Here is a 22,005-nt window from a genome sequence, read left to right on the forward strand (position 1 = left end):
TTTCGCGCTCTGAATCCCTTATGTACGAGCGCGATAGAAATAATATCAATATAACAGTTTCCACTCATTCCCTTCCCAAAAACATCCACCTGGGAATCTCGGAGAATTTTATGAAGCCGTACAATCCAACTTTGCTTTGAATATAAATAACACTGGCTGACACTTGGTTTAATTGCAGCTATGAATGTGCTACTGGTATACTCAAAATGTCTTGACCACGTGGGCTTTTAGCCACTTGATTTTAAAAGCAGTATTCATGTCCTTGCAGCGAAGTCCTGCTGAAAACGAGCATTTAGCAAATCCAATAGTTTTGGCTTTCTTACAGGTATTAGATGGGCATTTTCCAGACACTGGTGTTGGGCACTAGCACGATTTTGCAGCTGTTAGCATGGGCAGCTGTATTGTAGTTATGGGCAAATGCCTGCCACATATTTAAAGAAAAAGTAAGGTAATAATACCAGTACTTAAGACTGGTACTATCAGTTGACCTTAAATAAGGTTGCACAATTGTATATAACTCTTGCGTGAAGTACTTATAATGTCAAACAAATGTATCACCAGACGGTACATGGTTCTCCAAAAGAAATGTTTAATTCACATTTCTTGGTATTATTAGTTCAAATATTGTGAGGCAACTCGAAATAGATAGGTCAATTATTCAAAAAAGCACATATGCCAATGCATTTCGGTCTATGACCATCTTCAGGGCTGTACTGAAGTGAATATACAATCTAAACAGTGTTAACATAATTCATTTATCGAAAGGCACATATATGCAATTCATGGTTCGAAAAAAAGTAAAGCACATACCCCAGGTAGATCCAAATCAATGTTGAAAATGCAGGAGGAAGGTAGAGGAAAGTGTGTCAGAATTGCCATATTACTAAGTAATTACAGTTATTTACCATCTTTGTATACAGCAACCTGTACCTGCTAAATGCAAGTTGTCCTCTCCTGTGAATGCGTTCGAAGAATGTCTCCAAAGTTCCTGTTGATTACCAAAGGGGAAGTATGTATTACTATTTCTGTCGCTATATCCAGATGTGTAACTAAGCTGATAAGATCAGTGAGCTTTTACCTGCACACGTATGACTCGCGCGCAGAACCGATCCTGCTGTGGAAGCGAAAGCAAACTGCGCCCGAGCATAATGCCCTTAAGGGTTGTCATGGGAACGTGGGCGGGGCGTCGAGCAGCAGCGCAATTGCCGCTGCACGTACGCCTCGGGACCCACCGCCCTGCAGGAGCGCAGGGGGGCGGGAATGTTGCCATGGCCCTCAGGTGTATGCGTGTTGTGCGTTGCTATTGGAAGCTCTAACTGGTATGTATAGGTGTGGACATGTCCTCGGTAATTAGATGCGGTTAGTAAGGTTTCCAAGTGCAATTAACACATGCGTGTTCTATTCAAGTCAACAAATATATTATATTGGTGCTAGCCTTAGTCGGAAATCTGATTATGTGGAGTAAATCGCGTGACAATCAAAAACTATTCCAAATATTTCAAAGTATTTCATAATGTACAATCAGTGCATGTCCATAAAAGTACAAGTATACAAAATCAAGTTCAATCACACGTTTTCAATGTGTCCTCAATAATATCAGAATTTGGTCCATAACGCCTCGCCACCAAAGCCAACACATTGAAGAAAAGCCATATTCCTGAACAATCTGTAAGCTTGGCCTTTTTTTTTAGAGGAAACACATATAGTTGATCTCTTCGTTGATTCCCTTAGGTGTAAGGGAACTTAGTCTGTCTATCCAAAATGTTTCCTGTTGATCAATTCTTTTTTGTAGATCCTCATGTTTCTCTCTTCTTTGGACTCTTTCCAGGACTACAAATTTGATCTGTGCCAAATTATGTTGTTTGCTCTGCCAGTGTCTCGCTACTGCGGAACTTGCAGTCTTGTTCCTGATGCAGGATCTATGTTCATTCCACCTGATCTTTGCTGTGCGTTGTGTTTGTCCGAAGTAGTACAAACCACAAGGACATTTGATTCCATATATAATTCCTGCTGTATCGCATGTGGCATAGCATTTAAGCTTTATTTTTTCTCCAGTGTAGGGATGGTTTATGGTTTGTCCTTTCATGATGTACCCACAGTTGCTACATTTCAGGCATGGGAATGTACCTATGCGGTCTGTACTTTTCTTCTTCTGTGAGGGTCTGGTATGGACTAATCTATCTTTCAAGTTGGAACTTCTCTGGTAAGCAAATGTGGGAGTTTCTTTAAATAGGTGTTCTACCCTTTTGTCGCATGTCACAGTGTTCCAATTATTTTTTATGATTGACTTGATCCGATTGCTTTGACGTGAATACTTGGATACGAAAACTAGTGGGGGTGAGGTATCTTGTTTGCTTATTCTTGGTTTGAGTAGTTCTTTATCCTGTGCAACAGTGCGTATTTCTGCCAATGTAATTTCCTCTTCTGAATAACCCCGTGCAAGAAATTTTTTACCCATTTCTCTGACAGCTATTTCGTATTCACTCTGGTTGCTGACAATCCTTTTTACTCGGAGCAATTGACTGTAGGGTAGATTCTTGATGAGACTGGGTTGATGGAAACTCAGTCTCTGTAACAAACTATTTCTATCTGTGCTTTTCCGATAGATTGTTGTTTGGTATTCTGTTTCTGTGACAATGATCTCAACGTCTAGAAAATGATGGATTTGCGTGAATATTCATATGTGAACTGTATCCGTGGGTCTATGTTGTTAATGTAACCAAAGAATTCTAGCAGGTGTGATTCTGTGCTCTTCCAAATGCCAAAAATGTCATCTATATACCGGATCCAAATGGTGAGGTCTTGATTCCATAGATTATTCGTCAGGACATGTTCTGTTTCAAATTTATGCATGAATGAGTTCGCGTATGAAGGGGCCATGGTTGCCCCCATGGCAGTGCCTGCAACCTGTAAATAAAATGAGTCTTTGAACTGGAAGTATGAGTTGTTACTGATAAATTCCAAAAGTCCCATGATAAATTCTTTTTGTGCAGCTATTTCTCCTTCTCTCAGGAGCATCCACTCCACTGCTTCTCTGCCCAGGTCATGAGGAATCGATGTATATAGGCTTTTAACATCTACCGTGAAGCAGATAATGTTGTTGCTGAATGGGATGGTTCTAAGGTGTTGCAAAAAATGAGTAGAAACTTTAATGTAAGTACTTGTTTTTTGAATCAATGGCTGTAAAAAATAGTCAATGTATTTACCGAGTGGTTCAAGGATACTGTTGCTTCCTGCTACTATAGGTCTTCCCGGAGGTTTCTGTATGTCCTTATGTATCTTTGGAAGAGTATAGAAATGTGGTATTTTCGGATGTGTATTGGTCAGAAATTTCTTTGTTATGATTAATCCATTTCAGTTCCTCTGCTCTTTCTAGAAGTTTATCTAAATTGCAACGGATCTCTTCTGTAGGATCTGAATCAAGTGTTGCATAAGTATTGATGTCACTGAGCTGTCTATGACATTCTTCTTCATAATCGCTTGTATTGAGTAGAACTAGGCCTCCTCCTTTATCAGCAGCCCGTATTGTTATCGTGTCATCTCCATAAAGGTTTTTTATGAGTTTAAGCTCATGGGGTTTCATGTTCTGATTCCTGAATCCACCGAAGGGACTGAGATCGGAGGGATGAAGTTGCTCTTGCCTCAGAATTCTTTGAAATCTGAGTCCTCTATATTTCTTGGATTTTCTTCTTCTAGCTCGCTGAAGAAAACCTTCAATTTCATTTTACGAACCAGTTTGTATAGTTCAAGAATTCAGAGGCAAGAGCAACTTCACCCCCCCCCCCCCCCCCCCGATCTCAGTCCCTTCGGTGGATATCTTCCAGAAACAGGTCACAAGAGACCTCGAGAAGATCAAATTCAGACATCCAAGGAATCAGAACATGAAACCCCATGAGCTTAAACTCATAAACCTTTATGGAGATGACACGATAACAATACAGTCTGCTGATAAAGGAGGAGGCCTAGTTCTACTCAATACAAGCGATTATGAAGAAGAATGTCATAGACAGCTCAGTGACATCAATACTTATGCAACACTTGATTCAGATCCTACAGAAGAGATCCGGTGCAATTTAGGTAAACTACTAGAAAGAGCAGAGGAACTGAAATGGATTAATCATAACACAAAGAAATTTCTGACCAATACACATCCAAAAATACAAAGATACATAAGGACATACAGAAACCTCCGGGAAGACCTATAGTAGCAGGAATGAACAGTATCCTTGAACCACTCGGTAAATACACTGACTATTTTTTACAGCCATTGATTCAAAAAACAAGTACTTACATTAAAGATTCTACACATTTTTTGCAACACCTTTGAACCATCCCATTCAGCAACATCTGCTTCACGGTAGATGTTAAAAGCCTATATACATTGATTCCTCATGACCTGGGCAGAGAAGCAGTGGAGTGGATGCTCCTGAGAGAAGGAGAAATAGCTGCACAAAAAGAATTTATCATGGGACTTTTGGAATTTATCAGTAACAACTCATACTTCCAGTTCAAAGACTCATTTTATTTACAGGTTGCAGGCACTGCCATGGGGGCAACCATGGCCCCTTCATATGCGAACTCATTCATGCATAAATTTGAAACAGAACATGTCCTGACGAATAATCTATGGAATCAAGACCTCATCATTTGGATCCGGTATATAGATGACATTTTTGGCATTTGGAAGAGCACAGACTCACACCTGCTAGAATTCTTTGGCTACATTAACAACATAGACCCACGGATACAGTTCACATATTAATATTCACGCAAATCCATCCATCTTCTAGACGTTGAGATCATTGTCAGAGAAACAGAATACCAAACAACAATCTATCGGAAAAGCACAGATAGAAATAGTTTGTTACAGAGACTGAGTTTCCATCAACCCAGTCTCATCAAGAATCTACCCTACAGTCAATTGCTCCGAGTAAAAAGGATTGTCAGCAACCAGAGTGAATACGAAATAGCTGTCAGAGAAATGGGTAAAACATTTCTTGCATGGGGTTATTCAGAAGAATTGGAACACTTTGACATGCGACAAAAGGGTAGAACACCTATTTAAAAAAACTCCCACATTTGCTTACCAGAGAAGTTCCAACTTGAAAGATAGATTAGTCCATACCAGACCCCCACAGAAGAAGAAAAGTACAGACCGCATAGGCACATTCCCATGCCTGAACTGTAGCAACTGTGGGTACATCATGAAAGGACAAACCATCCCTACACTGGAGAAAAAATAAAGCTTAAATGCTATGCCACATGCGATACAGCAGGAATTATATATGGAATCAAATGTCCTTGTGGTTTGTACTACGTCGGACAAACACAACGCACAGCAAAGATCAGGTGGAATGAACATAGATCCTGCATCAGGAACAAGACTGCAAGTTCCGCAGTAGCGAGACACTGGCAGAGCAAACAACATAATTTGGCACAGATCAAATTTGTAGTCCTGGAAAGAGTCCAAAGAAGAGAGAAACATGAGGATCTACAAAAAAGAATTGATCAACGGGAAACATTTTGGATAGACAGACTATGTTCCCTTACACCTAAGGGAATCAACGAAGGGAATCAACGAAGAGATCAACTATATGTGTTTCCTCTAAAAAAAAAAAGGCCAAATTTACAGATTGTTCAGGAATATGGCTTTTCTTCAATGTGTTGGCTTCGGTGGCGAGGCGTTATGGACCAAATTCCGATATTATTGAGGACACATTGAAAACGTGTGATTGAACTTGATTTTGTATACTTGTACTTTTATGGACATGCACTGATTGTACATTATGAAATACTTTGAAATATTTGGAATAGTTTTTGATTGTCACGCGATTTACTCCACATAATCAGATTTCCGACTAAGGCTAGCACCAATATAATATATTTGTTGACTTGAATAGAACATGCATGTGTTAATTGCACTTGGAAACCTTACTAACCACATCTAATTACCGAGGACATGTCCACACCTATACATACCAGTTAGAGCTTCCAATAGCAACGCACAACACGCATACACCTGAGGGCCATGGCAACAGTGCCGCCCCCCTGCGCTCCCGCAGGGCGGTGGGTCCCGAGGCGTACGTGCAGTGGCAATCGCGCTGCTGCTCGACGCCCCGCCCACGTTCACATGACAACCCTTAAGGGCATTATGCTCGCGCGCGGTTTGCTTTCGCTTCCACAGCGAGCGCGATCGGTTCTGCGCGCGAGTCATACATGTGCAGGTAAGAGCTCACTGATCTTATCGGCTTAGTTACACATCTGGATATAGCGACAGAAATAGCAATACATACTTCCCCTTTGGTAATCAACAGGAACTTTGGAGACATTCTTCGAACGCATTCACAGGAGAGGACAACTTGTACTTAGCAGGTACAGGTTGCTGTATACAAAGATGGTAAATAACTGTAATTACTTAGTTATATTGCGATTCTGACACACTTTCCTCTACCTTCCTCCCGCATTTTCAACATTGATTTGGATCTACCTGGGGTATGTGCTTTACTTTTTTTCGAACCATGAATTGCATATATGTGCCTTTCGATAAATGAATTATGTTAACACTGTTTAGATTTCAGTACAGCCCTGAAGATGGTCATAGTTGGCATATGTGCTTTTTTGAATAATTGACCTATCTATTTCGAGTTGCCTCACAATATTTGAACTAATTAAGAAACATAATACCAAGAAATGTGAATTAAACATTTCTTTTGGAGAACCATGTACCGTCTGGTGATACATTTATTTGACATTATAAGTACTTCACGCAAGAGTTATATACAATTGTGCAACCTTATTTAAGGTCAACTGAGAGCACCAGTCTTAAGTACGGTATTATTACCTTACTTTTTCTTTAAATCTGTTCAGTGCGATCCAGATGCCATAGGATCTCTTACAGACTGGTAGCTCCAAGTCAAAACATTGATTGATACAATTTATCTAAACAAATATTACCTATATTAAAGTATCTTAGTACCGTGGTGCCCACCTGCACATTGGACTTCAAATTCCTGCCACATGCCACTGTTGGCAATGCCAATGGTGGTTTTATCCTGTGGACTTTACGGTTGGCTTTATTTACTTCATTCATTAAAAAAAAAATTAGGATTTTTTTCTTTTTTCTTCATGTTCCTGGAGTATTCATTGTGTAATATGCGCACACACACCTTGCTGTAAGTGCCAGGATTGGTACGTTGCTGAAACCACACACAAGTTATTACACAGTTCCTGCACGTTCTTTTCTAGTCTGTTACGCTTGTTTGTTTTATAAATTTGATAATGCGCACCAAGCCCATGGGCAGCTGGGCGCAGCAGTACAAGAAGTTTCGAAGCTTAGTTACAGTGCCTGTCACAGGCCAATATGTCAATACAATAAACAATACAGTGTATGATACAGTACAGAAATTGGCCAGTCGGGGAACATGTAAGGTATAACTGGTCAGATGCATGACAAGGATCGGGTTTAACATAGCGTATATATTTAGGGAACGCAAACAAATAACGAACGCCTACAGCTATGGACAAACGGGTCCGGTGTGTGAGTTGCAGTAGTGATAAGTGCAATGGTTGAGGGGTTTATTGTCAAGAGGGTAGTGAGGCAGTAGGGGAAGAGGTGGTTATAGGTCATTAGTGCAAAGCCATTTGAGAGCATTTCTTCTAAATCTGGCGTAGGGTAGGGGGTGTCTGAGGTCAGCTGGGAGTGTGTTCCATGATTGTGCAGCTTTGACTGGGAAGCTAGTTCCTTCAGCCGTAGTCAATTTAAATCGTGTGATTTCAAGCATAAATGTATTAGCATATCTCATGGGTCGGGTAGTGGATCTCCTGGAGATTTTTTCCGATTGGTAAGGAAGTGCTAAGTTGTTTAAGCATTTGGAGGTGAGATGGTTTTGAGGAGGATCCTATCCTTTATTTTTAGCCAGTGAACCTCTTTCCGGAATTTAGAGATGTGCTCTCTATGGGATGTTCAGTGCTGCTCTTAAGGTGTTATTTTGCAATCTCTGAAGTTTCCGTGACATACGTGTTGGCTCCTGACTACAGGGCATTGCAATAGTCTAGACATAAGAGCATTGGCCAAGGTGACACAGCTGGCACTGGAAAGGAATGGTCTGGCGGCTCAAATTAATTTGCAAGTGTAAACTGTTGTGGAGGAGAGGGAGTTGACTTGCTTCTTCAGTGTGAGAGAAGAGTCCAAATAGAATCCTAGCGTTTTTACCTCGGGCATAACCTTAGTGATATTGTTGTCAATGTTAAAGGATGCGTAGTTTGGGGTTAGTTTATTTATTTTTTTAGGTTAGAGTCAGATCTGAGGACATAATCTCCGTTGTATCGTCATTCAGGCAGAGGCCATGGGTCGCCATCCATGCCTGAATGAGGATGTATATCTTATTCACCAAGGCCAGGTCCGCTTTATAGTTGCCCGAAAGGGGTATGAGGATCTGGGTGTCATCTGCATAATTAGTGTAGGTGACGCCCAGTCTGTCCAACTTCTCATACAGTGGCTTGGTGAAGATGTTATACATGGTGGGTGAGACGCAGGATCCCTATGGGACTCTGCATGTTATTTGGATAGAATCAGCGCAGGTGGAGGTAGAGAACTCTCATAGTCCAGTTAGCTAGAAAGGATTGGACCCAGGCTATGGCTTCCCCTGTGAAGTTGGCAGCGAGCCTAAGGTGGCTACATAAAAATGCGTGATCCACCAGGTCAAAGGCTGCTGACAAGTCCAGTAGAAGTAGCAAAGCTGTTTTTCCACTATCCTTTAACTCTCGATTTTAGTCTTAAGGTCTAGCAAGGCTGTTTCGGTACCATGGAGCGGATGGTTGGATTCCAGGTAGTCTTGAATTTGTAAGTAAGCTACTCTGTCAATGATTTTGAGTAGGAAAGGCACAGTGGTGATGGGTCTGTAGTTAGTTGGTGATGGATGGATCTAGGGTTCGTTTTTTGAGTAAGGGGAGGACCCAGGATTCTTTCAGCTTAGTCGGTACTGTGTTAGATTTAAAGGAAGAGTTTGAGCTTCGAGATAAAAGGGGCTAAGTCCCTAGCTGCATCTTTTATTATTTGCGCTGGGCAGCTGTCGCCCTTGCAGTTGGAGGGTTTCAGGGAGAGAATGACCTTTTCGGTATCTGTAATTTAGATAGTTTTGAAGCTGAAGGGTGGAATAGTATTAGGTTCAGTGGGCAGTTGTGTTTGTTGATCAGAGAGGCGCAGAGTCCTTTTTTTTGGGTTATTTTAAGTTGGAGGGTAGAGATTTTATTCGATAGGGCGTTTTGTATGTTAGTACACCATATCTTGTCCTTGGGGACAGTGTCTACCGGTTGTAAGGGGGATTCCATTTCCCAGAGGATGGAAAAGAGTTCCTTAGTATTTGATTTGGCTTTTGTGATTCTGTCAAATAGATTTTTTTTTGTGTTGGGTAGTTGGGCTCATTTAGCTTTATTGTTGTCGGAAGGCGAGTTGCGCCAGATAGCTTGAAGCTTTCTTTTCTGTTTCCTTAGAGCTTTAGGTTGGGGTGTAAACCAGGCATTCAAGTACGCTTCCTGCTTGCCTTTGCGCGGATGGTTGGTGCGATGGTGTCTAAGTGGTCCTAGCTTTGTTAAAGGTGTCCACTAAAGTGTCTGGGTCAGTGTTATTCTCCAGGCCATTAATAGCGGGGAGGAGAGGGATGAGTTTTTTGGCAGTGATTCATTTTTTACTTCTAGTAGGGAGGGGGCGAGTATCGTACTGATGGATTTAGGGCTGAGGAGATCAAGTGTGGCGGTGAAGCTTATTACGTAGTGGTCTGTCCAAGGTTGTGGGACGATGTCGGTAATAGCAATGTTACAGTTAGATCAGCTACCCAGTCTAGGGTTCTGCCTTTAATGTGGGTGTGGGAGAGGACTATTTGGGTGAGCCCATGGTCGTTAAGTAGGGCTGTTATTGGGCATGTTGGTTGTCTGGGTCATTAAGGCCAATGTTGAAATCGCCCATCAGCAAAGTTTGGGAGTGGTTTTGATTATTATCCGCTATGAGCCTAGTAAGGTCCTCTTCGAAGGTCCCTAGTGGTCCTGGGGGCCTATAAATCAAATGGAGGGTCAGTGTGCAGTTATTGGATAACAGCAATTTGGCTGTGAGTATTTCGCAGGATGTGCAGGGAGGCGAGGTGGCAAGCCTAATGGGCAGTGTAGTTTTGGAGATGATGGCTAGGCCACCATCTTTGGCATTGGTTCTATCTACTCTGAGGATATGATGGCTGTCGGGTACAGCTAACATCAAGGTTGGCCCTGCTGCCTCGTGGAGCCAGGTCTCTTATGGCAAGTAGGTCTAGATTACCGTTGCTTAGAATGTCTGCAATTTCGGTGGCATGGGCTACCATGGATCTGGTGGTGTTGAGCGACCCAGTTAGCATCACGGTACTCTTAGGGATGGGATTAGGTGGGGATTTAATTGTGTCTATTTTGGCTCGGGACTTCTTTGAGTGGGCAGGCACATAGTTTGGGGTGTCTGTTTTAGTTGCCTGTGCTTGCTTAGCCAGGTAGTCATGGGTGGAGAGGAGTCCAGTAGTGTTGTTTGTGCTATTTCTTTTGTGTTCATAAATGCAGGGTAGTCTTGCCCTAAGTCTCAAGTGTCTGTCTGTGGGTGGGCTTGTGCTTAAGGTATCAGAGGCCATGATTTGTGAGGAGACCAATCGTGAGTAGGAGGGTCTGGGTATTTGTTTTTACTCATGGCGGGCAGGGTGGTTATGAGCAGTGGGGGCTTCGCTAACGCTATCAGTTGGTTACAGATGGCGTTGGGTGTCCCTGAGGGGCAATGTCTAGGTTCGAGGGTCGCTATATCGGGTAAATGCGATGTGCAGGTAGTTGGTGCAGATTCGACAATAGAATTCACCTAGATATGAAAGTCACAGTATAGGCTAGAAATGCAGTGTGCAGGTAGCTTGCTTCAACAGTGGCGGTTCCCTAGATTCAGAGATCACAGTATAAGCTAAGAGTAGTGTACAATCGGGTAGGTGGAATTTCAACCGTAGGGGTTCACCTAAAATCAAAAATTGCAGTATAGGTTAAGAATGCAATGTGCAAACAGGTGGGTGCAATTTCAGCAGTGGGGGTTCACCTAGATTCAATAGTCACAGTATAGGCTAAGAATGCAATGTGCAAACAGGTAGGTGCAATTTCAACAGTGGGGGTTCACCTAGATTCAATAGTCACAGTATAGGCTAAGAATGCAATGTGCAAACAGGTAGGTGCAATTTCAACAGTGGGGGTTCACCTAAATTCAATAGTCACAGTATAGGCTAAGAATGCAGTGTGCAAAAAGGTAGGTGCAATTTGAACAGTGGGGGTTCACCTAAAATTCCAAAAACACAGTATAAGCTAGGTGTAATACCTTGGGTCAGGCTAGATTTGAGGTAAACACAATTTATTTTTGTGTGCAGGGCAGAGCTGATGTCAAAATACAATATGTTCACAGATCAATGTGGTGCAGGACTGGTGCCAGAAATTGACTTAGTCAAGGATTTGAGATGGGAACGCTACAGCATGACACCAGGGTGTGGGTTAGATACACAGTGGTAATCATTGTGGCATAGACACTGTGGACGTAATGCAGAAAGTCACGAGTTAACATGGCACAGGGGTGCGGGATAGGAGAAATGTTGGTCAGGTTATATGAGTAGGATCAAGAAATTCAGTATATTCACAGGTCAGCATGCTTCAAGGGCTGCGAGCAGAATTTAGAAAGGGCAGAATTCGAGATGGGCATGGTTAAACATGGCGTCGGGGCTGCAAACTAAATATGCACTAATAGCATATAATAGACAAAAGATGACAGCGTCTGGACTGTAGACTAGCTATACAGTGGTAAGAGTAGTGTGGCATGGGGTCCGCAGTGAAAGGTGTATGAATTTACAGTATGGCAGTCTCCAAGGCAACGTAACTAGTGCCCATGCAGGCTGGATATACAATACATGATACAGATATGTGATAGTGTGGGCACAAGTGTGGCAGTCAGATCAGGAAGTTTGATGCTGTTACAAGTCGGGCACAGACAAGATATGAGGTAGAAATAGCAGAGCTGGAACTGTGGAAGCAGGCTGACTGGGTAGGCAGAGTAACGTGGTCTACGGCTGCCTGCAGAGATGTAGATGAGCATAATCTATCGAGGGCTGCAGGTTAAATGAGGCGTAATTACACAGCAGTGGGTGCAGGTGCTGAGGCAAGGAATCGTAGGGCTGTCAGAGTGGTCATAAACGAACGGCAAATTAAATATTTTAGATAAGTGAATATCATGCATTTGGAATACAACGTGCACTTGACATTAATTACAGGTTAAGCGATGAGCTGGGGGTGATGCAAGCACCGTATTTAGAGTTGAAGAGCACGGAGTCTGGAAGTCTTACCAGGTCACAAACTGGTCAGTGGAGGGAGGCAATGTGGTTCCTGGTTGGTGGGAGTCTAGCATGGAGTATTGCCCTGGGCTCTGTCTGGTTCGTGACAGGCTCAGGACAGGAAGCAAAGAGCCTTTGAAGACGTGCCGGCTTCTCGCCTGCTCGCAAATGGGTTGAAGGTAAATAGGAGGCTCCAGCCAATCCTAGGGGGCCATGCAGGGCAGCAGTAGTTACAGGAACACTACTGTGGTTGAGCGGCCATCTTTGAAGGTCGGACCTCGTGGGCAAGCTACTGCATTTAATGCAGTTTGTGGTAAAGATGGGGGGAAAATTTCACAGTGCAGCGTTGCACGTGGAGATGGATTCACTGCACAAATAGTGGCGGGGAAAAAAAGCAGAAATTCCAATTAGCCCATCAGGCTTGAGGGGGTTGGAGTGAAGCCCAGGGGTTTACCATGGTGCTGGGGGCCCATCTGGGCCTGGGTACTGCTCCTGCAGTGGGACAGGAGCTCCTGCACCTTCGGCTGTGGCAGTCTTCTGTGATCAAGGGTTTTACAGGAAAATGTGGATTGTAATTTCTTAGTCATACACGCAAGCGGATGCCATCAAGCAATACAGTATAAACTGGCTTGGACTGGGTTATTCAGACTTTTGGTTGGAGTAATTCGACAATCGCCAGGTAGTAGCCTGGTCTAAAATTGAATTTAAACAAAACTAAGATCGTTGTTAAAACATGAAAATAAATACAACTGGTGCATATACGGGATTAAGTTAAGCAGGATGGGCTCATATTCCTATCTGGGCATCATGTTTGCAAGAAATTGTCAGTGCATTTATCAATTGTGGAGAACCGCCTAAGGACAACTTTGTGGTCTTAGCCAATTTGACCAAAAATTACTTAGCCCTTGAGGCGAAGATTTATTCTGCCATATTATATGGAAGTGAGCTGTGCGGAAAGGCAGGCTGTACTTCTTTGGACTGAGTACTAAGGATAGGGGTAACCCCTAGCACTCGTAACGACCCTTGTATTACAGTTGGGGGTACCCTGTATTGGGCTACAGGTTGAATTTAGGTTCTTAGAGTACTACCGCAAATTACATTAGTCTGTATCTTGGAATCCTAAATGTGAAAGGCTGATGAGAATGCCATATATTCCAGGCACAAAGATTGTGGTAGTGTGTAAGAAGTGGGGTGGATTGCTCTTCGTGAGCTGAAGTGGGGATCTATCACCAAGTGCCAATTACTTATGCAAGCTAGAAAGAGAAACTTTGTGCTGGCAACAAATAGCATGGACAAACAAAGCTTGTTGGGTTTCTTAAGGCAGCCTTGTAGAAATTATTCTGAAAATGTTGATTTTAGTGCTCTCCGTTCCCCTGACCGAGACAAATCATGATTTGCCTCAATGTTTACATTTGAGGGTGCAAATGAAATGGCTTTTTCATTAGTTTTGTGCATGTGGTAGTGGCTCTGAGGAGGATTTAATCCACGATTATCAGGATTTGACATGTTTATGGTTGAAAAAACATTTTAAGCTGAATAACAGGCATGTTGCAGAGGCTTATGAATTTTGATCTGTCATTTTATGAATGACTTTACGAATAACCTATGTAAATATGTTGAGACTTTTAAATGCTTGGCGGTGTATCATAACTTTTAAAATATGATGATTTTGTGTGAAATTGTATTTATTGTTGATGGCGAAAACCAAAATAAAGTACATTACTTACTTCTCTAGGGTTCTAAATTGAGGGGAGCAGGAAGCTATTAGCTACTTCATCTAGCATATCAGAGCATGGTTAGCTGGAAACCAACATCTATCAGGAGCTACTTTTGGGTAGAAGTGCTTTACACATGTACAAACATGTAATTATGACTAACTTTAAGTGTTTGACAAGGTTAATGCAAAAAGAATTAGAACACCTGTAATATGGACAAAAAGTTGGGAGCAATTCTGGTAGCTCCTGGTTTCTCCTGTGGTTGCTCCTTCCTACTGGGCGATGACACGTAGGAGCTGGTTTTAGCTCCTGTTCATTGAATCTCAATTTCGAACCCTGCATATCTTCTGTCATCCCCTTGCCCTACTGAGAGACAGTGGTTGGCCTTCCGCCTGCTTATCTTGTGGCTCTTTAATTGTGTTCTGTAAAACGATGCTATTTGCATAGCCTTTTGTTGCTCTGGCAGTGAATGTCCTAGGATTTTAAGACCACCGGGATTTTCCATTTTGGGAGGGCAAAATGGTATTGGGCAGAGCTTGCCACAAAGGATTCAATTGGAGCTCGAGGTGATATCTGCTCTGTTGGATCCAAAAGATGTTGGTGGAGGGATTAATGTGGGGATGGGGTTACTCTCCCGCTTTGTTGATCAGTGCAGTTGAGTGCCTACTTTGTGTGGGTCAGTTTCTAGGTGGTTCTTATTGCCAGCACTTGAGGTGTCTGTCCAAAAGTGAGCCTCATAGGCCAGTACTCTGTGGGTGTGTTGGTTGGCATTGTGATATCATCGGTAAGGTGTATGATGTTTAGGACAGGTGTTCAATTGCCTAGGTAGCTGATTGCTGCTCCACAGTATTTGACGACTTATGTTCGCTGCCGTTTTGTGTTTAGTTTGCCCTTTCTGTGATCTTGGGGATTTTATCACCTGAAAGTGCTGTGCAGGGAGGCAGACTGTAGTCTAAAACCTGCATAGAGAGTAAGATAATTCTATGGGCCGTCATTCAGATTGTCTGACTAGACGTGCAGAATGAGTAACTTTGTCACTAGACTGGGATGGCATTTTGTTTTGTATGGAGAATACATGGTAATGCTCTGAAGCAGCAATGCAGTATCATGACGTTAAGAACGAGTGGCAGATACCATTTTTAATATTACAACTTTTCAGATCAGAAAGCATTTTTTATTTTGCCTGAGAAAACATGCTGACAGATTACAAGTACCCGCGCATGACAGATTCTTCTTTCTTAACCTTACTTGGCCCATCTTTTTGCATATGCAATTGGCAGGATGTTACAAAATGAACACACCAAAGTTAAATATGCAAATGTCATCAAACTGGTATTTTCCTAACGGAAGAAAGTGCATTTAAAAAATACCCCAACTCAGAGATGGGGGAGTTTATCCTGTAGCGTTGCTTAAATGCAGAGGTCGTGTCTCCAACGCAATTCATCAGTTTCCAATTTCCTGGGCACATGAACAAGGGCAATGCAATACATGTGTGGATAAGGTATCTCTTGTGTGCTCGGCTGGGACTAGTTTTGAAACAGATCCTTTGCCCTTTAAAAAGGTGGTGAGCCTCTTTTAAACGAAAGCAGCTGTTTCAATATAGACCCTGCCTAGCATAATGTCCACTGGACACATTTTATGCACGCATGTGGCTATGTTTCAAAACGATGCAGCAGAAGCTGTCAACAACTTAACTCAAACTCCCCTCCCCACCCATACAAGCATGTGGGGAAAGTGGATGCCTGCTTTCGTTTGCTTGTACCATCTTCTGCGCTAGTCATTGGGCATGCATATACAGTGGTTCGTCATGGTTTGCCAACAATTTCGACCGACTGGTTTTAGCAGTCTGTGACTGCACCGCTTTCTTCAGGACCAGAAATGGCCATATGAGGGTGAGGTTGACCAGCTTTTACTCTGGTACCTTTATTAATGTGCTAAACTGGTAAGCGCTGGTTAGTGGTGAAAGAGAGTGCATGTTGGTTGTTGTTGCACTCTTATCTTAACAGGCCCCCAAGAAGGATTGCTTGCTGCTTTACGAGACACGAGCGAAGTACACCGTGAAAGATCAGTGAAAAATGTATCTTAATCTGCATCATGGCTAACTTCACGACAGTGTTGTCATAATTATGACAACTAACCAACGTTCAGGATGGCACACTTAAAGTTTCTCTCGAATATATTAAGAGGAAGGCAACTCTTAAAAAGGTAATGCATTCCATTACTCACAGGTACACATTGTAATAAGACTATCCACGTCAATGGGACCTGGAGGAAGAAAAACCTAGTTTTTTCCCCTTATCTGAAGCGAGTCTATAATCACTGGTTAGTAACTGGATAATTTCTCAACAAGCACACACTGCATGGGTGCGGCCTACTGTGTGTACTACTCTGCAACCACCACACGCAGTAGTCAAAGTGGTGACTACATAGTCAACATGGCCGTGCATGCATTAACTGTTAGTATTGGTATTAAGAGGCAACTAATGCTGAAATAGCCATCTGCATGATCTCCCCTTACTGCTGCTACGTGCTGTCCTCGGAGCTCTGTTTCATACTATGTGCAGTGAACAATTACCCATACTGTGCACGGCAACCAAGTTTCTGGTCACAGGGCCCCTATCTGAAAAAAGTGCAATTTTCTCATCCCTGAAGGTGGGCCTGATTACTGAGTGCTGCGGGCTTGCAGAGTTATTCAGCAGGCCTGATCCTTGGACAGTCACATGATTGTTTCGCTCAGAAGGGCGAATGCTGTCATTCAAAGTAGTGTACCATCTTGAAGTCGAATAGCTTGTCATACACGGCTTGATCACAGAAAGCCATAGTTGATGTACAGCTCGTGTGGATCATGGCTGTTGGTATATGAACTTTTTATAGCGATCTGCTAGTTCCTTCTAATGCATTTTTTGCACATGGTTCTTTTTTTGTAAGCCTATTTATTGTATTTTCCTCGTAAGGCATATATTTTCGAGTCCACCTCCTTAAGAGGTGTGTAGTGCATAGTACTACAAGAGAACATCTCTATCCATGTCACATCAGGGTTACTAAATCGCAGGGAGCCTAGGAATCCAGTCTGCATGTCTGCGGAAACAGACCCACGTTACGGCTATAGCTGATTTTTAGCACATCATTGCTAGACTTTGCCATCGGATGGCCTTATGCTTGTGTGTGGGTTTGTGGCAATGTGTTGTTCCTTAAGCAATTCCACACCGTTTCACCAATTTGCACATTTTGCATAGTCACCTATTGGGACACTCCGGGTGTTACTGCCTACCTGACCTAATGGACACCCCACCCCTTACACCGGATAATGGCACCTTCACACATGAGGTGGTCGTCTGAAATTGGTGAAACATCAATGTGGTCGTAAACGGACCGGTAGCAACACAAGGAACAAAACACGAGGTCTCTATGGGCCCTCAAACCATGTTTCAAGGCCCTAGGATGCATGGTTTCTGAGATATTTGCACTGCAGCACGCCAAGGTGAGGCTTAAGGTGGGGAGAGAGATCAGACGGTCCCAGTATGCAGCAGCACACCAACTCTTGTCTCCCTCAATGTCTGCTCTGGGGTATGTCAGCCAGCCATGCATGCCCATTCTCAGTGTAGTTTACTTCAAAGCACAGCAAGCATTAAGTGAATTGGAGCAGCGACCTACAGGATCAGTGTTATCGTTTCTGTTGTTGGGGAGAGGTCGTCTTTCCCACCCTACTGCACCGACTAGACGCGGTATACGCTAAAGGGTGGAGTTGCCCCCCCCCCCCTCTTATTGTCTGCACTACATACTATTAGTAAATAAACCAATAGACATGCCTTCACTCCATTTTGTGGTACACCAGATTCCATCTTTTACTAGGCCCAAAAAATGATCTCTAAGCATGGCTCTCCCATCCCTCAGTGCTTCGCGCAAACAGCCCAAGCCACATCTACCCTTTGCCAGCTCCACACAAGCCTTGTTCTCATGGAAGTCCAGCCATTTATTGTTGAAACGTATAGTATCTCTTAGTGCCAGATAAGCTCATTACATATAGTAGTTGTCCCGGGAGGATAGCTCAGCGGCAGCGTGCGCGTCTTGGAAGCAAGGCGACACAAAGCAACAACAGGTTTGATCCCCGGGTCCGTGCTTAGAAACCTCTGGGTGTTTAAGCGCGTTATAAATACGTAACTAAGACAAAAAAAAACAATTACGCAACTAAGAAAAACAAACAATTCCTGTAACAGCGCCTCGATGCCTGCGGGCTGTTTGAGCTCTTTATAAATGTAAAATAAAAAAAATCTGCCTGGGTTCTGAAAGTACCCCTATTCATGCAATGACTTGTTTGCCATTTGTCTCACGCATCTAGTTCCTGTTTTAATTGAAATAGCATTGTAGTGCCTCACTGACCTACGCAGTGAGGCGATGAGAACAGCAGACCCGACCCACGTGTGCCTGAAGCAGCAACCAATTTGCATCCTTCCTCCCATATTCTTTGATTTATTTGCATTTTTTAAAGTGCTGACACAGCCTGCGGGCATCGAGGTGCTCTCACAGAATTCTTTGTGGTGTTGTTTTAGTTGCATATTTATAATGAGCTTAAATACCCAGAGGTTTCTAAGCACGGACCCGGGGATCGAACTTGTGTTGCTTCGTACCGTCTTGCTTCCAAGGTGAGTATGTTGCCACTGAGCTATCCTCCCGGGACAATATATAGTATCCAGTATGCCATAGGCCTCCCCAATCCCATGCTAATATTTGTACCCTATATGAAATGTCACCTCTGACGCTGTGTCCTTTTAATGTGCTGCCTGTGTATTGTTTGGCAGAGTGCTCTCGGGCAGCAGAGTTCTCTGCATGCAAACTTTATCTTATATACCAACAGACAAGCTATTGGTTCAACGACTGCGCGTATACCATTGATCAATACTCTCTTTAATATATCATTTTACCAATAGGTATCAGTATTCTTTCCACTTTTTGCAAATGAGAGCTTTCAAGAGATTCTTCACGTTCAAATTTAATTTCGTTCAAATTTAATTTCAATTGGTGATTATAATTGCCAATTGAAATTAAATTGAACGTGAAGAATCTGTTGAAAGCTTTCATTTGCAAAAAGTGGAAAGAATACTGATACCTATTGGTAAAATTATATATTAAGGAGAGTATTGATCAATGGTATACGCGCAATGGTTGAACCACTACCTTGTCTGTTATACCACTTGTTAGGCTCATCAGGGACTCTGGGTCGACATTGGCAAAAACTTGCAGCAGCGATGTTCTTGGGTTGAACATTTGAGCAATATTTTGTGTGGTTGTGCATCAGAGTAGCAGGCCCTCAGTTTTGAGGGGGAAGTTTTTGTATTTTATCTTATATACATTTGTTTTACTTGCAATTATTCTCCTGGTCTCGTTCCCTCACTGAATGTGTCCGTTATTTGGTCTGTTGGATATTGCGTGTTGTGAGGAGTATACTGTCATTTTGTGACCCCTCTTGTGTGATTCCTCGCAACTCCCTGTACTTGCGTAGAGATCCGGGCTTCCCTGGAAGGGCCTGCCCCCACCTACGGCTGACTGGTCCCCAACATGCGTATGGTGAAGAAAATGGTTATCGTGGGTTCTGGCTTTGTGAATACCCTGCTGCTCGCCTGAGCTTGGTGCCGTCATGAGGGGGTGGCTCATGCTTTGGGGATAGACCGCGAACAGAGGCTCTTCGTGAGTATTGATTGCAAGACAAACAAATAAGGGAAAGGGTGAGGACTAAGCTTGGCTGTTATGTTTTTTTTTAATATACATAATGAAGAATATGGTGAAAAAATAGAGGAATGGGAACCCAGCTCTGACGGGGTAGAAGGCGGCGCCACAGTGCACTGTCTCGACCAGTGCAGGAAATGAGTGAAAAGGAAGAAAAGTAGGAGCCTCATATAAGTAGTGGGCTCGGGACTAAATAGTGGCTATGAACTTTTGTGATTATAAAAATGTGGATGCAGGCCCAGCATGGGTGAATAGTGATTAGTGTAGCACGAGCGAGGAAGGGGTGTTGTTCCAAATGAGGGGAGAGGAACTAGTGGAAAAACAAGGAAGGTTTATGATTTTGTTTAATGTTGTCAGTTTCACTGTTGGTTCGTTTGTGAAGTGTTCAAGTTTTTATGTCTTTGGTCTGGAAAATATATCAGTAATGTGTAAGGATAAGGAAAAAACATCTGTTGTCAATTGAACAATTGATTACGATTTGAAGATTGAGCTCCAAGGGGAGGGGAGAAAGGGTTCCTTCAGAGAATGGGGATGGATACCCCAGTGTCTCATATTTGTGAGCCCCTCCCATTGTACAGTGAACGAATAAAGAAGTACCATGGTCAGTGGGTAACGGAAATGAAGGTGGGGGAGGGAGAAGAAGGATCACCTAATGCATGGTGAGAAGGAGGGTTGTTTGATAAGGAAATATTAGATCATGGAGCAACTTACTTGATGGCAAAATACAAGGGGAAACAGCTCCAGAACAGACAGAGAGGTGAGGTGCTAGATTTGTGGAAGATGTTCACCAACAAGGCAAAAGAGGGTGGGTCCCCTAAAGACATGCAAGATGGGGAGAAGGAAGCAGGGAAGGGGAGCGAAGAGCCTAAAAAGATCTACTTGTTACTCACAAGACCCGCAGAGGGATACTCTGACCCAGACTATGTACTGGGGGGGGGGGTGAGCTGGGTTCTGGGGACAGAGAGGAGGATGATATGGGGGGCAAGGGCTGAGAGGAGGAGGAGGAGGAGGAGGGCAAGGGCAATGTTGGTCCTGTGGGAGAAATGGGGCCATTTACCAGTACCATCAACAACAGTATTGTATTTGTAAAGCGACTAGCAGCCCTTGGGCATCGAGGCGCTGTTGCAGGAGAGTGTCTTTGTTACAGGAAATCTTTAATTGCTCTGGGTTACAGTGAGCATTGCTCTGGGCTACAGTGAGCAGCACAGTACACTTGGTTACAGATAAGGTATCGTAATTATACAGTGAGTGCTCCCCTCAGGCAGGCGTTCTACAAACAGCCGGGTTTTTATTGCTTTCCGGAAAGCAAGGAGTGATTCAATGCTTCTAAGGTGGGTAGGTAGGGCATTCCAGTGTGTCGCTGCCAAGACCGGGAAACTGGAGCCTCATGCCCAAGCCCTGAGAGTCTTGGGAGTGGTGATCTGATTGGTATATGCATTTCTGATGGGTCTGTCAGAGGAGGGTTTGGAGATTCTCTGGGAGAGATGGATGGGAGCTGTGTTATGGATGCATGTGCATGAGTGTTTTAAAGATGATCCGCTCTTTAATGGGGACCCAATGCACTTTCTTCCTGGCTGCTGAAATGTGTTCTCTTTTGGAAATACTGGTAGCTGCTCTATGGGCATTGTTTTGTACGGATTGGAGTTTGGCAATGATTTTTGAGAAGGTTTGTACTGATTTTGACTCATGGATAGTCGTGTTGTCGATTTTGAAGGAGCAGTATTGCTGGTCGGCCGGTGATCCAGTTAGTAGTAACTGTGTTTGTTTTTGTTCCCCCCTTTCAGGCACAGCCAATTTTCTGCCATCCACATTTGGATTGTAGCGTAGATGTAATTGATGGTCTTACTGTCCTTCATAGTCACTGTAGAGGGGTATGAGGATCTGAGTATCATCAGGATCTATGCGTCCAGGGGGTGGAAAAATGGCTGTGTGAACAGATTGTATAATGTGGGGGCTATGCAGGAGCCCTGTGGGACTCCGCATTTGATAAGGCTCGGATGAGCGCTGGCTTTGTCAGAAAAAACTTTCACGACTGTGTCCTGAAGAAAATAGGTAATTCAGGCTGTGGCCATGGGGGAGAAATTGGCAGCGGATGAGAGGTGATTGCAAAGGGTTTTGTGGTCCACCAAGTCAAAGGCTGCTGACTGGTCCAAGAGCAGAAAGAGGGCTGGTTGGGCTGACTCCCTGTGATCATCCATTTGGTTTTC

Source organism: Ambystoma mexicanum, chromosome 4q (assembly GCF_040938575.1).
Source record: "Ambystoma mexicanum isolate Mex_15411 chromosome 4q, UKY_AmexF1_1, whole genome shotgun sequence".
NCBI classification, from domain to species: domain Eukaryota; kingdom Metazoa; phylum Chordata; class Amphibia; order Caudata; family Ambystomatidae; genus Ambystoma; species Ambystoma mexicanum.